General features: G+C 47.1%; 1 non-coding gene across 1 annotated transcript; it reads left to right on the plus strand.

The window, feature by feature from the left end:
• Nucleotides 1-1,216: 1,216 nt before the first annotated feature.
• On the plus strand, nt 1,217-1,388 carry LOC117883450. The gene has a single exon (XR_004647270.1). It is a non-coding gene; the product is annotated as a U1 spliceosomal RNA (small nuclear RNA).
• The last annotated feature ends 12,723 nt before the right edge of the window (nt 1,389-14,111 follow it).

Consider the following 14,111-nt stretch of genomic DNA (forward strand, 5'->3'; position numbering starts at 1 on the left):
GTTTCCTGTGTTTATGACCCTTTATGACACTTTAACCCTTCCTGCATCATTCTCCGCCAGCCCTGCCAGATGTCCGCGTTTTGCTGGCGTGATTTGAGTTTCCCAGCAATCTCCTATTTTTTTCTGCTTGGTCAAAGCTCTGGAGAAGCTGCTGGAGCTGCAGAGCTATGCAGGAGAAGATCCAATAGCAAATTGGAATGGGCACAAAGGGAGTTTGTACCTTTATTAAGTGTGCTCCCTGGGGCTGAGCTTTTATTTAAAGCCTTGGCGTTTGGGACGGTCATTCTAGAGGTGCAGATTGCAGGACAGAGTTAAGCTATGCCCTAGGATTGGGTCTGTCATTGGGCTGTAAATAGCGCAGGACTTTCTCTATATGTTTGCCATGTGAGACATGCGGCTATTGCTAATAATAAAAGATTCTAACAATTCTTTGCCCTTCTATGGCGCTGCTCTGCTAAGGATTTCCTAGCCACCTGATAAATATTAACTAAGCCTCTCAACACACTCCTGTGCAAGTTATATTATCCCTGTTTTTAAGGCAAGCAGGTGGAAAAAAAATTATCCTGTTTTGCTGCTTTCTGCTGCATAAACTGTGTGTGTTCTATATTTGTTTTTCAATTTTTTTTAAAGTGCTGGCTTATTAATTTTTAGCATGTTCAGTTTTGTCTTTCTGGTTTTGCTGAAGGTCTCATTTGGATGGGGACAGGGAGTTGCCAGGTCTCTACTGATAGGTGTGGGCATTGAATCTTTAACAGAGAGAGCTTTTCTTCCAACTGTTTGTCTGGTGTTCTAGTTAAAGAAGTTTCAAGAAAACAAACACACCAAAGTGTGTTAAGCCGTCTCAACAGAAGTAAAATCCACCTGCCTTCTCTATCCATTAGGATTCACATCCTTGTTATCTGGTATTACAAACCTACCTAGTTTTTCAGTCATCCATAAAGTCCTTCAGAAAAAGATTGGTCAACAAAAACTGAATTTTATAATGCTTAAAAAAAACAACAACAGTCTAAACCAAAATCCAAGCTACTTTGAGATCTGTCCTCCGTCATGAAGGAACGTAAATGTCAAGTCACTTTCAAATGTGGACAAACAGGCACATGCAGAGGTCAAGTGACTTGATCAAGGTCACATAGTGAATCAGTGGTAGAGCTGGGAGTAGAACTCAAGAGTCCTGAATTCAGGTGTCCCGCTTTAATTACTTGGTAATGTTGCCTGCCTATTACCTGGCAAGGGAGATACCATGATCCTGAAGGTGATTTTCCCAGGGTCAGGCTCATCCATTGTACTGCAAGTTTGCTGACCCCTGCGATTTCCCCAAATGCGTGCAACTCGAAAAGTGGAATTGGACTGAGAGGAAGGAGGTACAGTTGCCCAACATAAACTCCTATATGATTGTTTCAGTTTGGTTTTTTGGTCACTGCCTTGCCTGTCTTTCTGTCCAGACTTGGGTCTTCATCAAGTCATTTGAGGAAGACTAAAAGAGCTGTGAGGGGCACATAAGAAGCTGTAACTCAGTTGGGCTGAGAATACAAAGTTGCTCTGACATGAAAAGAAACCAGGGGAGGTTGCTGAGTTAACAGTTATTAAGCACCCACAAAAGCCTTTATTTATTTATTTTTAGTTAGAAACTTTAAAAAAATGAAGTTCTCTTCTGTCCCATAGGAAAGCCCATTATCACAAGGTGTGTGACTGTCAGGGTTATGGAATGAGCTGATTGGATTCTGAACATTCTTATGGGCTATAAATACCAAAAAAGCATTCATTTTGAGCAGGGCATTGCCCAGGTATTAGAGATGGAGCTGGGAGTCAGGAGACCTCAGCTCGAGTCTCAACTCTGCCATTGACTTAGATTTAAATGATTAGGTTTCCAAGATCAAAAGTGGGGAAATTCTTGTGGCAAAAATTTTTGGAGTCAGAAAATAGTCATTCAAAATACAAAGTACACTTTTTTCTATAATGTGTGTGGGTGTCATTGCTGCCAGCTTCTGACTCGACGATGACACATGCATATTTCTCAGAGTGGAGGATTTTTTTCCCAGTAACTTAGTATTTTCAGTGAGCTTATCATAAAATGCTGAACAAGTTGGCATTAACGTTCACGCTGAGCAAAAGAACAGCTGTGGGAGTGTCTTTGCTCACTTGACACTGTCCATCACCCCTCATGCTTATTTCACTAGACTGTTTGTCCTTGCTAAACACAGAGCTAATTCTATGTGGTATAGCAATGTGTCTGGAACAAACATTTGGTAGTTACTTTAAACAAAAAGTTTTGATTGACGAAATGAAAATCTGAGACTTTCAGCTATCCTGAAAGACATTCCTGGGACACCAGGACATCATTTGAAAATCCAGGCTTCTCCTAGACGTGGGACATATGATCACTTTACTTATGTGCAACTTTGGCCACTGCTAAATCTTCCAAATTTCCTCTTGATTTTGCATCTCTTGGTAAATCAGGCCTTGGATGTCTTAAATTGGGCACTCAAAAATAGGGCATCATAATTAGTGGGTGTTTGTGAAGACTGAGATTTTTAATTTCCCTTCCTCAGTTTCCCCATCTTTAAATGGAATAAAACATTCCTCTACCACATAGGGGTGAGGACTGTGAAGCTTCAGTTCGCTGATGTTTGCAGAGCACTTTGAGATCCTAGCCGTAAGGGGCAAGTTGCAATAGAAAAACAAGTTGTTAATACTGGTGGCTGTTTTGTATGGATCCTTTGGTATGTATGGCATGTACTGTTGGGGCTGTCTAAGCCATGTGAGCTAGGGACTTACCAAAACAAAGGAAGAATAAATAGAGACCTGTAAAAAAGATATGGTTCTTGCCCCTCTGTCAGAGAGTAATATGCCACTGAATTCACACTGATGTTCCCACCCCTGCTTGCTGATGGTGTCTGTCTTCTATCTCCATCCCTTTCTCCTGCCTTGCAGCCCTGTGCTGATCTGGTTGAAGGCGGAGATTGCTTGCAAGCGAGAGTGATCCCTGAGCCCCTGCTACACCTGCTGCTGTCCAGTAAGGATTGAGTCACTGTAACTTAAAGGCGGCTTTTGTAAAGGTTAGTGCAGGAAGGTTCGGGGACCTTGTCTCCATGCTGGGGGAGGCTGGGGTCCGATTACCCATAAATTAGATGAATATTTTTGCTGCCATGCTCCACTGTTAGGGAGCTGCGTTTGTAGCATGATGGGCAAGTGAAAGGTCTATCCGAGGTTCTCGTTGGCTCAGATGCCATTCTTGTGGGTTGTCTGCTGGTTGGACGTGCACCAAGTGCTGGCTGGACATGTCGTGTTGGACAAAGTATTAATTAAAATCAAAAGTAATCGTGCCCCCCCCGCCCTGTGTGTACAAAGTGGTTATTGCAGTCAATTGAAATATTGGGGTGGGGGAATTATTTGGGGGGGGCGGGAAGTCTGGGGCATCAGCAAATGAGCTTCTAAGGGTGGTGACTGTATGGGTGGGGGGAACAAAGCAATTGTTCTGTGCCCGACGCTAGCTCAGACGCTGAGAGGAGAGTGCAAAAGTTATTGCTAACTCTTCCAGTAACTGCCCTCAGATCTACAGCTTCTCTAATGACTGTCCAGATCATTACTGGTCAGCGGGAGCTTAGTTTAATGTCTCATCTGGCCAGAGCTGTTACACTTTCCACCCCTTCATATGACTGTCTTGTGGCTGCATGGAAGATGTTAGCATATATGATATAAATAAAGACTGGACCTTCCTTTGACCCTTGGGGGTGGCCGCTGGCCAAAAGCCAGGCCATTGATATGTACTGTATTCAGTCTATTTTCTACAGCTCCCTGATGGTTCAGTGAAGCTGTTTTCACCCCTCACGTCACTGTCCCTGTATGCTGTACAGTGGAAGCAGAAATTGGTGAGCCACGTCTCTGCAGAAGGCCTGCAGTGAGAGCCATGTGGCGTCTATGCCACCCCTCAGAAAATCCAGGACAGTGGAATTAATACAGCACAATACATATGAAAATTGTGACCTTAGCGGAAGTTTTCTGTATTTACTTGCCTTATTTTTTTCTGCAAGGGCAGGGGAAGAAAAGACGTTTCAAACTAAGGGGACTTTATTTTCAGAATCAAAAATCTGGATTTTTTTTTTTTTGGTTACTTTGGTTTTTTTTAGAGTTGCAAAATACTCCTAAAAAGAGAGCAAAATAAACTTTTAATTGCTGGACATTTTGATTACTCGTTTAAATGCATAACAACTCTATTGATATCACGTTGTCTTACTACATGCCGCACAGTGAAAACTGTGGTCATTTAAGCCTGAATCTGTAGTCCTTACTAATGCAAAACTCCTGTTGTTGAACTCTATGGGTTTCCTGACTATTGGCTACGGGATTGTGTCTTACAGAACTCAGTGAAATAGAGCAAGAATGAACCTATATAGTTGCATGAGTATTATTTATTTCATAGTGTCTTTAATAAATAGTGTCTTTACTCTAAACTTGACAGATTTCTTTATAACTCCAATAGTCAGTTTCTTGATGGGTTTTAGCCAGCTGACCAGCACCCCAGGCCTCAATGAGGACTAGTCACTTGGCAAGTTTTGGTTTGAGAAAATTCAGGCTTTTTTTTTCCATTTAGTTATTTGTGCTAATTAAAGAAAATCTGTGTTTTTCACGAGAAAAGACTCTTATTTTTTTCTGCTTTAAAAAAGTTTGGGGGTTGGGTATTTTTTTCACAGCTTTGAATACTTCAGACAGGGGGAATAGACTTTGCTCAATCTTTCCAAACTAGTTCTCTTTTTGGTTGAGCTCTAGAGTGGAAAATTTCAGTGTAAAGAGAGAATGTTTTCGGCATTTGAAACTGGAGATATCATGGGAATTGCCAATGCTATAAACAAATAGTGAGAGAGAGCATAGTGCTGTGCTCTTCGTTTAGCTCCATCTGTGAGAGCCTTAAAAAATGGGGTTACTTGGTTATAATTGGGGGCAAAGTCCCCTGGAATTTTCCTATTCAGCTCTTCTGATTGTGAAGGATTCTCAATATTAAATCCTCTGTCCGAAAGGCTTGTCTCTAAAGTGAACTAGCCTGAGACAGAAAAGTAATTCTTTCTTTACCACAGGAGCTGACTTGTGGAGGTTAAGTAATTGTCTATTTATTTGTAACTTTCCCAGCAAGAGATGCTTTTCTTTGTAGAATTTGGTTTCCACTTGCAGAAATAGTGGTGCCCTGAGGCACACACGTGTCTCCAACAACCCCCTTGTGCTGAACAGCACATGAGAAAGCGTGCTGCAGAGAGCCGCCTGGCTTAGTAAACAGCACCTGACTCAAGCAAGTCAGAATCTGTATGGGAGAAACAAAAAGTTTTGGGTTATTGACAGCAATTACATAATGCTCTTGGCTCCTGATGTTACAGAGCAACCTGATGGCAGTAATACTTTGTTTTCTTATTTGAAATATAAAACAAACCCTGGGTGACCAGTGCTCAGGAGGGATTGGATTTAGTACCAGATGTATGGAGAGGCAGTGCTGGGGAGCTGTTCTAATGCATGTAATCTCTCTGCTATTCCAGTGCACCTCAGTCTGATCTTCAGCACCCACTGCTGTTCCAATCATGGGCTCTGCCCCCTTAGCCTGCAAGCATACCTTGCAGCTTGCCTTAGTCCTGACATCCAGCGCCCTCTGCTCTTCCAGAACGTGAGCTTACATAGTGGTAGTTTTTGAAACAAGTCCCTTTTTGAACATCGTATTTCTTTCACCCTGCTGCCATTTCCCGCAGTCCAGCACAAAGGGCCGTTTTGTGGAACGGTGGCAGAATAAAGAACTGGATTATTTGCTGGATGAATTAAATGTGACCTATTGACAGAGCCAGAATATTTTCCCTTGTTTTGGTCATAGTATGAGTTCATTTGGCATGTTAATAGACTGCCCATCATCCTTCAAAGCAGGAATGGAAACTACCCTATTGGAAATAACTCCCTTTGCCACTTAATAGCCTTTTTCATTGTCCTCCTGTGTCAAATTCAGCTGTTTTGGCTTAGGCCCTCGTATAAGCAATTGTTGTTGTATTGAGCAAGCCAGGGCTGTTTCTTTATCGATTATCATCTTATGGTGTCTGTTTCAGTGTCTCCTCTTTTCCTCAAGGAATTACCTGGTAGTGCTGGCCTAGTGTAGCCAGTCACTTCCTGAGGTACTGGGCTACCAATCCTCCTGAAAGGAAAGTACTAGAAGTGTCATTTAGGCTGAGGGACAAATGATGTTAGTAGCAGCTCCTGCTAGCTCTGCAGCAGAAGCCTAGAGCCCCTTTCTAGAGTATGAGGTACAAATCCCAAGAAATTACATGTTTATTAGCGAGAAATGGTTGTTGTTATAAGCAAAAGCTGCCAGTTAAGCTCAGTAGCCATTTGTAAAGTCTTGGTGTCAATGGTTTACTTGCATTGCTGTAATGCAGTGGTTTTCAACCCTTTTTCATTTGCAGACCCCTAGAACATTTTGAATGGAGGCGTGGACCCCTTTGTAAATTCAACTTGTGGTCTGCGGACCCCTTCCATAGATGTCTAAGGCTGAAAACTGACCGAACAGAATTCAGCTATAAATGTGGCAGGTGCTTGGCACAGTATTTGATGCAGTGTGAGAAAGGGCGCTACACTGTGGGCTTCTGTGGTAACGACATCACTTCCGGTTTTGACCTGTAGGTGGGGATATTCACATACTTTTGATTGATCAGAAAACTGGAATGCCCTTTCTGGGGTCTGAAACTTAATTTTCATAGTCACCTTTTGAGGACCCATAGACAGACATAGTCTGCGGCCCCTCTGGGATTTGCAGACCCCAGGCTGAAAACCGCTGCTGCAATGCAATACTGGAGGCTGCCAGGAAATGGTGGTGGTGTGTCTGTGAGGTTTATTTTAAGGAAGGACTCTGAGAAGCGTTAGAAAGCAAAGTGGAGGAACCTGGGAACTATAAAGCGTGTTGGACCCAGGTTTGGTAAACATTGCATCTCCTTGTGAAATCTAAAATTCACCTTCTTAAACCTCTATGTTGTATGAAAACGGCCTGATACAAAGCTAGGGCATGACAGGACCTTTCCAAATCGAGAGGGGTTTGTGCTGATTTACTGATGAAAAGGAAAATGGAAGGAGGAGTTGGGTGAAAGTCCGCCATGGAGTGTGTGGAGGGTCTGCTCCTTCCATGTGTCTGGGGTGGGAAGAAACCTCACCCCTCTGGCTGTTTGACCCCTCACCCTTAGAAGATGGCTAGGCATCTCCTCCAAAGGTCTGAACAAGCAGAGCTGGGCTGGGAGGAAACCTGGCATGTTTTGACTCCATCCTGTCGGCAGTTTCACAGATCTCTGCCAGGAACAATTGGGTGTGTTAGACTCACTGGCTAAATCTGCTTGGCATTGAAAAAAAAACAGGGGGAAAATGAGAATAAAAAGTAACCAGAGTGACCATGATATGGGGGGGGGGGGGGAAATTGGGGGGAGATTGAAGAATTCTGCGCCCAAATTCAAGACAATTTTCTCCACTGTTTCTTTCCTTCAGCAAGGCAAAGCCCAACCATTTCATATAACCCTGAGTGGATCTGGCTTGAGTGCATGCTTAATGGAGACACCAGGCTGAGTTGTGACCCCTTGAAGGCACAGCGCACCCAGTTGTGTTCCTGCTGGAGGGCTTGTTAGTATGCAGTGCAGCTCCGCACTTCTCACTGAGGCCCTAATGATTCCTGGGTATGAAACCTCACCCATGTTGTGGATCTGCAGGGGAGGGAGGAATTCAGATAAATGCTTAAAGATGCCAAGGATGCGTTCTGTGGTTCAGTTCCTCTCTCGCACTGGCTCTCAAAGGAGTTGCGGTTTCTATGTTGCTGTACTTAACTCTTTGGCCAGCCACCATCCTTTCTGCAGAAATGCTCCCAAATTATATTGCACCCCACAGAATGCCCTGGCTATCCAAGCCTATGGGAATGGAGAATATACTCTGTTCCACTCTCCATCCAAGGCTCTTGGACGATCTGCTACTGGGTGAGGGAAGTTGATTCTGAGACGCCAATTAGAAAATCTTTTGTTGGGGGCTTTGACTCGGTGCTCTGAATTTCATGGGGCAGCACAGCACATGCGCCCATCGTGCTCCTGTGTAGGCAGTGGCAGCGAGGAAGTAGGCTATTGGCTGGCTTATCAGATTGTGGTGGACCAGATGATCCAAGAACATTTGTGGTAAGCACAGTCTGAGCACATTGAGTCACCCGCAATCACATAACTGCACCGTGCAGGGTGGTTTTGCCCAAGATGGCTGGAAGCAGATGCTGAAACAGGAAGAATTTAAGTTTTCTCATGTCCAAGTGGGTTTTACGTGGATCATCCATCCCCACAACGCTTGCTCCCGTCAAGGAAGACGGGAGCCTACCTAGGTTTGGACAGCATTGTGGATCTCCAGTCTGGAAGGTCATGGAAACTGACAACCCCTGATCTGCTCATTATTCTGTGACATGCTATTGCTGAGAGCAGCATTTCTGGGATGTTGAAATCCCTCCTGGAAATGCTAGTTTCAGGGAATGCTATTCACGCTGTCAGCTCATGGCCCTGATTCGCTGGTAGATCCTGGGGGCATGGATAGGGCGGCAGGGAGAGGAAACTCCGTGTTGGCAGGGACTGGCTCTCTTTGCTATCCAGCCCTCTCAGCTCTGAGAGGCTTTTTGTCATTATACAGCTGACCTCGTGCAAAATGAGTTTGGTGGCTCAGTCTATGTCCCAGTGCACAGGTGCCCCCGTGGAGAGGGGAAGAGGGAGTAGACCATGGAAGCTGAACTGCCCTTTTGCCCCTAAAGTTGTTTCCTACAGGGCAAGGGTGTAGGGGAAACTGGAGTTGCTGCTGCCTATGCCAGACCTGATTAAACAGAGGTCATTGGCCTTCAGGGCTGGCAATCCAGCACCTTCCAGTCCACACTTAAATACACACCAAGATTGTCAACCGCAGCTAAAAACCAACTGTACCCCATTTCATTTGCTGCTGCCTGTCCTAGCAGCACGTGTCAAGGTCATCCCTTTGGCCCACTCTTTCCAGTTTATCAGGCGTGTTCAAAGAGCACCTCCGGCTGTTTCCCAGAGAGGATCTGGCACACAGGGAAGACACAGTGATCCAGTGCAGAAGGAGTTAAATGCTGTCCCTGGAGAGGCATTTTCTCTAGAAATGGGTGACATTTCTTGTGGGCAGCAGGTTTCATGCTCCTTCTTTCCCCCCCACTGCCTTGTGCCCTCTGTTGCTCTGCTTCCAGTGCTGCGGCACCAGCATATCAATTCAGCCCTATTAAAATAAAAGGGTTACTGTTCCCTCTATGCTAATGGGCTGAGTGCCTGCTCCACAAGTAGCCACTCTCTGCCTGACCTCTGGGAAATGTCTGTGTGCAGCAGAAAGTGGAAAATCACTGCATGTTAATCACTTGCTGGAGCTGCTACGGAGGAACACTGAGCCCAATGTTCACACTCCTTCAGCCTCTCCATGTTCACCAACAGCACTGGGGCCGGTCCTCAGGAGAAGCCTCAGCAACAACAGCTGTCAGCCTTGACAGCCATGGACTGCGGCTGGAAGGCTGCCAGCCTGAGATTTGTTATTAATACCCTGCCTGAACACTGTGGAGCAATGGCAGTGATAATAATAGCCCATCAATAGGACAGGAATAGCTTGCTGGCGGCAGGCCTGCTTGGAGGCGACATCAGATCTTACGGCTGGTGAGCAGTTGCAAGAATATGCTGTACCTGTCAACAAAAAAATAGTACTCAACAGCCTGAGCAGGGCAGAAAGGGGGTGATATGTTTACTTGCAGTATATGATACGGCCACTAGGTGTCTCTTTGTGCTGTATAGAGTTCTAGACAGGGTGCGGTCCCTGGTAAATGTGGGGACAATGCTGGAAGTAGAGCTGTGTGGGAACATGTGAATTTGAGTCCACAGTTTGTAGTTTTCTTTAAGGCTTCCCATGTAAGATGGACTCTGATTCCATCTGAGCCTTAAGGTGCTACTGGAATACAAATATTAGTATTCTTCACCACCACCAGTAGATACCATGGTAACAGGGAGTGCAATAGAAATACCATTGATAGTTAGATGGGTGAGGTAAGGAGGTCTTCATGTGCTGGCATAATTTATTGGGAAGAACCCACCAGTGGAGGTGGTACTTACAGACTTCAGCCAATCATCTGCTTCTGTTGCCATGCTTTCAACAGACCAAACGTTTGGGCCCCACAGTATCTGAGCGTGTCATTATCATTTGCTGAGAATCCCCCAATTTGAAAGATTGGGGGATTCCCCCAGCTGGACAGGATTTGACTGTCCCAAATTCAGCCTGGGACTTGCAGGGGTCTCCTGCTGTCTGAATGTTTTGGGGGCGACGTAAGTTTTCCAGATACAAAGTTGCCTCGATGTCCAGGTGGGTAATTGCCTCTGACTTCTGTCTTCCTGCTGCAGTGCACTGAGAATGAGGGCTTTGGGATGGGAGCAGGAAAACGACTTAAACCCACCTATGAAACTAGCTAAATGGTTGGATCTCGCCTCTTCTTTTGAAGTGTATGCTGGGGGAGGGACCTGTACCCTTCCTCTTAAAGCTGCATGTCTCTCCCCCTTCCATGAAGGAGTTTTTTGCCCTCCATGGGGAGAGAGGCAGTGTCACTTGATCACTGTTAATTTGCAGCTGCAGTTTTGCTTTCCAGCTGACATTTCGCATATGTTAACCACCATTAATAAACATCTTAGTGGCACTTTGTCATCTAAGTGTAGTGCAGCCATTAACTCCAATTAAAGGAGGGACAAGGCCAAGAGAGAAACAGGGTAGGAGCCAGCACAGACTTGTCCCCGTTCTCAGGGAAGTGTTGTCCCCGTGGAAAGCTAGCTCAGCCCTGGCAATCTGAGACAAAGAAATGATGGTGAATATGCTGCCTGTGGCAGCACCCATACTGCAGAGTGTGTGTTCCGCAAGCGCACGTGCACACAGTCCTTTGCCCATCTCTCCCCCAGCTCTTCTAATGCACCCGACCTGCAGCAGCCCCTGCTTGTCCAGTCCTGGGCTCCCCACCCCGCTCTGCCCATGAACTTCACTGCTGCTCTAGAGCAGCGCTCTGCGGTGAATGGGTGACTAGGAGCAAGTTTGAGGGGTTATTCTGACAACAAAGCAGTCTGGCTAGAATAAGGGTGATTGTTCGAATGAGCCAGGAGGGGCAAGAGATTCACCTGTGAATTTTAAAAGCCTGATGCCACGGCCCTGAATGGGCTGAGAGTGATTTGGAAATAGGCATGCTTCCTGCCCCCGCCCCCACCAAAGAAAAATACTTGAGAGTCTCGGTATAAAAACTCCAGTCCTGGAGGCAGGGCTAGATGGATCATGAAGGCCTAGAACCTTTCAGGGTATGTCTGCACAGTCTGTGGCAACTAGCCCCCAAGCCTGATTGTGGCTTGGGCTCTGACCCTAGGTGGGGGAGTGGGCTTCAGAGCCTGAGCTGCAAATTAAAAGTACTGTCTCCGCAGCTATCTTTACTGTGGAGTGCCAGCCCCAGTCTGTCGACCTGGCGGGAAGGCTTGCTGCCCTCGGGTGCTGCTGGCTCTGTAGACGTACCCAGAGATTCCCACTGTTGGCCTGTGAACTTGGCTCCCATTAGTGACCCATGCAGGTGAATGGTGCCTGTGCAGAATAGCGTGAGGCTGCTGTGTTGGACAAAGAGAAAACAAAGCATCTTCTCATCTGTGGAGGTGTGGTATAAAAGAAAGGGACAAAATGTGCCAGGCTAGCACTTAAGGTTTATCATCACTCCTAGTCCTGGCTGGACTGGGATCACTGAGCCTTGGAGCAAACAGTGGAGATGAAGCCAATACCAAGGCTGGGCCCAGTTCCAGAACGTGAACTGATCTGCCCCAGGAATAGCAAGGGGAAGATGGTGGGGAGAACTGGCACTGACGTGCTCTGCGTGTTTGCTACGGGAGGAACGTTTAGTGCTGCTGGCCTGCAGGCCAGAATCAGCCGTCTTTCCAGATGAGACCCTCTCCCACTGTGATCCTGATCCTAAGACTCTTCCCACAGCTGTGCAGCTAGCCCTGGTATGGATGGCCCACTGGGGTGCAGCCTAGGATCCTGGGAAGGGCATGGGAGATGGGCCATCGTACTCTGGCAGGGAGCTCCCTCTGTCCAACTGGCACTGGGCTACCCCAGCCCCGCATCTAGCCCAGCTCTCAGGAAGGGTCCTGTTCTGGGTCATGTTCCATCACTTCTTCCCTGCCCCGGCCCCTTTGATTGTTTTGCTCAATGCTTGTAAAAACGAGAGCGGGTTGGCAGGGCCTGGACCCTAGCTGAGTGCACGCAGGGCTATGCAAGCTTCTGGGTGGGAGGGAGATGGCTTCAAATGCTGTCTTACATTTCACAGGCTGTGGTTCTAAGCAGGGCCGGCTCCAGGGTTTTGGCCGCCCCAAGCAGCCAAAACAAAAAAACAAAACAAGAAGAGCCGCGATCACGATCTGCGGCGGCAATTCGGCGGGAGGTCCTTCACTCCCAGGCGGAGTGAGGGACCATCCGCCGAATTGCCGCCGAATACCTGGATGTGCCCCTCTCCGGAGCGGCCGCCCCAAGCACCTGCTTGAGAAGCTGGTGCCTGAAGCCGGCCCTGGTTCTAAGGGCATATGTTTGATCCTCCCTCTCTTCTATCTTTCTCCCCTCCCCTTTCTCAGTTGCGAGGGTAGCCCCTCACTGCTCCACAGTTGAAGGTATCGCCTGAGCGGCGCGCCACTCCTGTTCAAAGGTCATCGGGGATGTAGCTACAGGTGCTCATGGCAATGGGATTCAGGCCTTGGAAATGGATTTGCCCAGCAGTCAAGTCCACCACAGTGCCTTGTCCTGCAAAAGATCTGAGTTCCCTTTCTGGGGTTGGTGCCAGCTCCTCTCCCCTCCAGGTTAATGGCGATGGGAGGGTAGTGGTGGCAGCATGCTGAGACACTGATGGACTGGGGCCTAACATTGCATTTGAACAACCATGTGGCTGATACTCAGGGACTGCCAGGCTCCAGCCTCCCTCAGCTAATTGACACCATGTGGGGCCATTGAGGGGCTGTAATAAGAGGTCCTGGAAGAGTCTCCCTTCTCCGCCCCCAATAAAAAATAAATGCAAACACCTACTTTATTCAGAAGAGTAAGGGATGAGGAAGGCTGGAAAATAGACTTCAGGGAGCATGATGGTGCTACACTCCCCCTACCTCAGGATGGACTCTGGGACTTAACAGGGCTTTTCCGCAACATGTAGTGTTGCGACTGGTGCGCGGATGCAGAGATGAGCTCCCATGCACCTCGGCGTGTCCCTGTGTTTCACTCTCTGTGGTCCATTCAGACTGTGGTCTCTGCTGCTTCTGCTGACAAGGGCCAATTAGTGCAGAGCGGGAGGGTGGGCTTTGTTAGTTTCTTTGCTACTTTTCTTGGCGCTGCTCTTGTTCTTGTTCCCCAGCATGAGCGATGATTTCAGGGTTGTCATGGTGCCCAGGGCAGCAGCAGACTCAGTGCCACTCACCCAGACAAAGCAAAGGAGTCTGAAGGGAGTCAGCGAGGAGAAAGCAGCTGGCTGAAGCGCTTTACAGCCAATTTCCCATCAAATCCCTACCAGCTGCAGGGCTAGGACAGGGGTGATCTGCCTTAGATTACTTACGCATTTCGGATGTGCCCACCTTTGCTATCTGGTCCCCTAGTAATCAACAGCACTCTTGGGCATTTGGCAGAGGTTTCAGATGCTACATGCAGCTTCCACTGGGGTTTTTAAACGTAAAAGGAATCTTGTTCACACAGAGAGCTGGGCAAACTGCTCACAGCAAACAGCCTGGGTCCTAATCCCGCTATGAGTTCCATGTGGGCACAGGGGTCTGTGCATGTGGCGCTCATTGCAGAACTCTGTTGGCAAATTCGTCCCCATTTCTGCTTGGGAATCATTTGTCAGACTTTTTATTTTTTAACGATTGGTCCGTTGTTTGTTGAAATATGCCTCGGCCAATGGGTGGCTCCCAACCTATTCACCAAGACCATTGCTTCACGGGTTTGCTGTGATTGGGCATGTATGTCACAAGATGGTGTTTCTTCTCCCATGTTCGCAAGGAGGCTTGTAGTGCAAATGCCTGTTTGCACAGTTATGTGAAAGCAGTCTG

This window comes from Trachemys scripta, chromosome 9 (assembly GCF_013100865.1).
Source record: "Trachemys scripta elegans isolate TJP31775 chromosome 9, CAS_Tse_1.0, whole genome shotgun sequence".
Taxonomy (NCBI): domain Eukaryota; kingdom Metazoa; phylum Chordata; order Testudines; family Emydidae; genus Trachemys; species Trachemys scripta.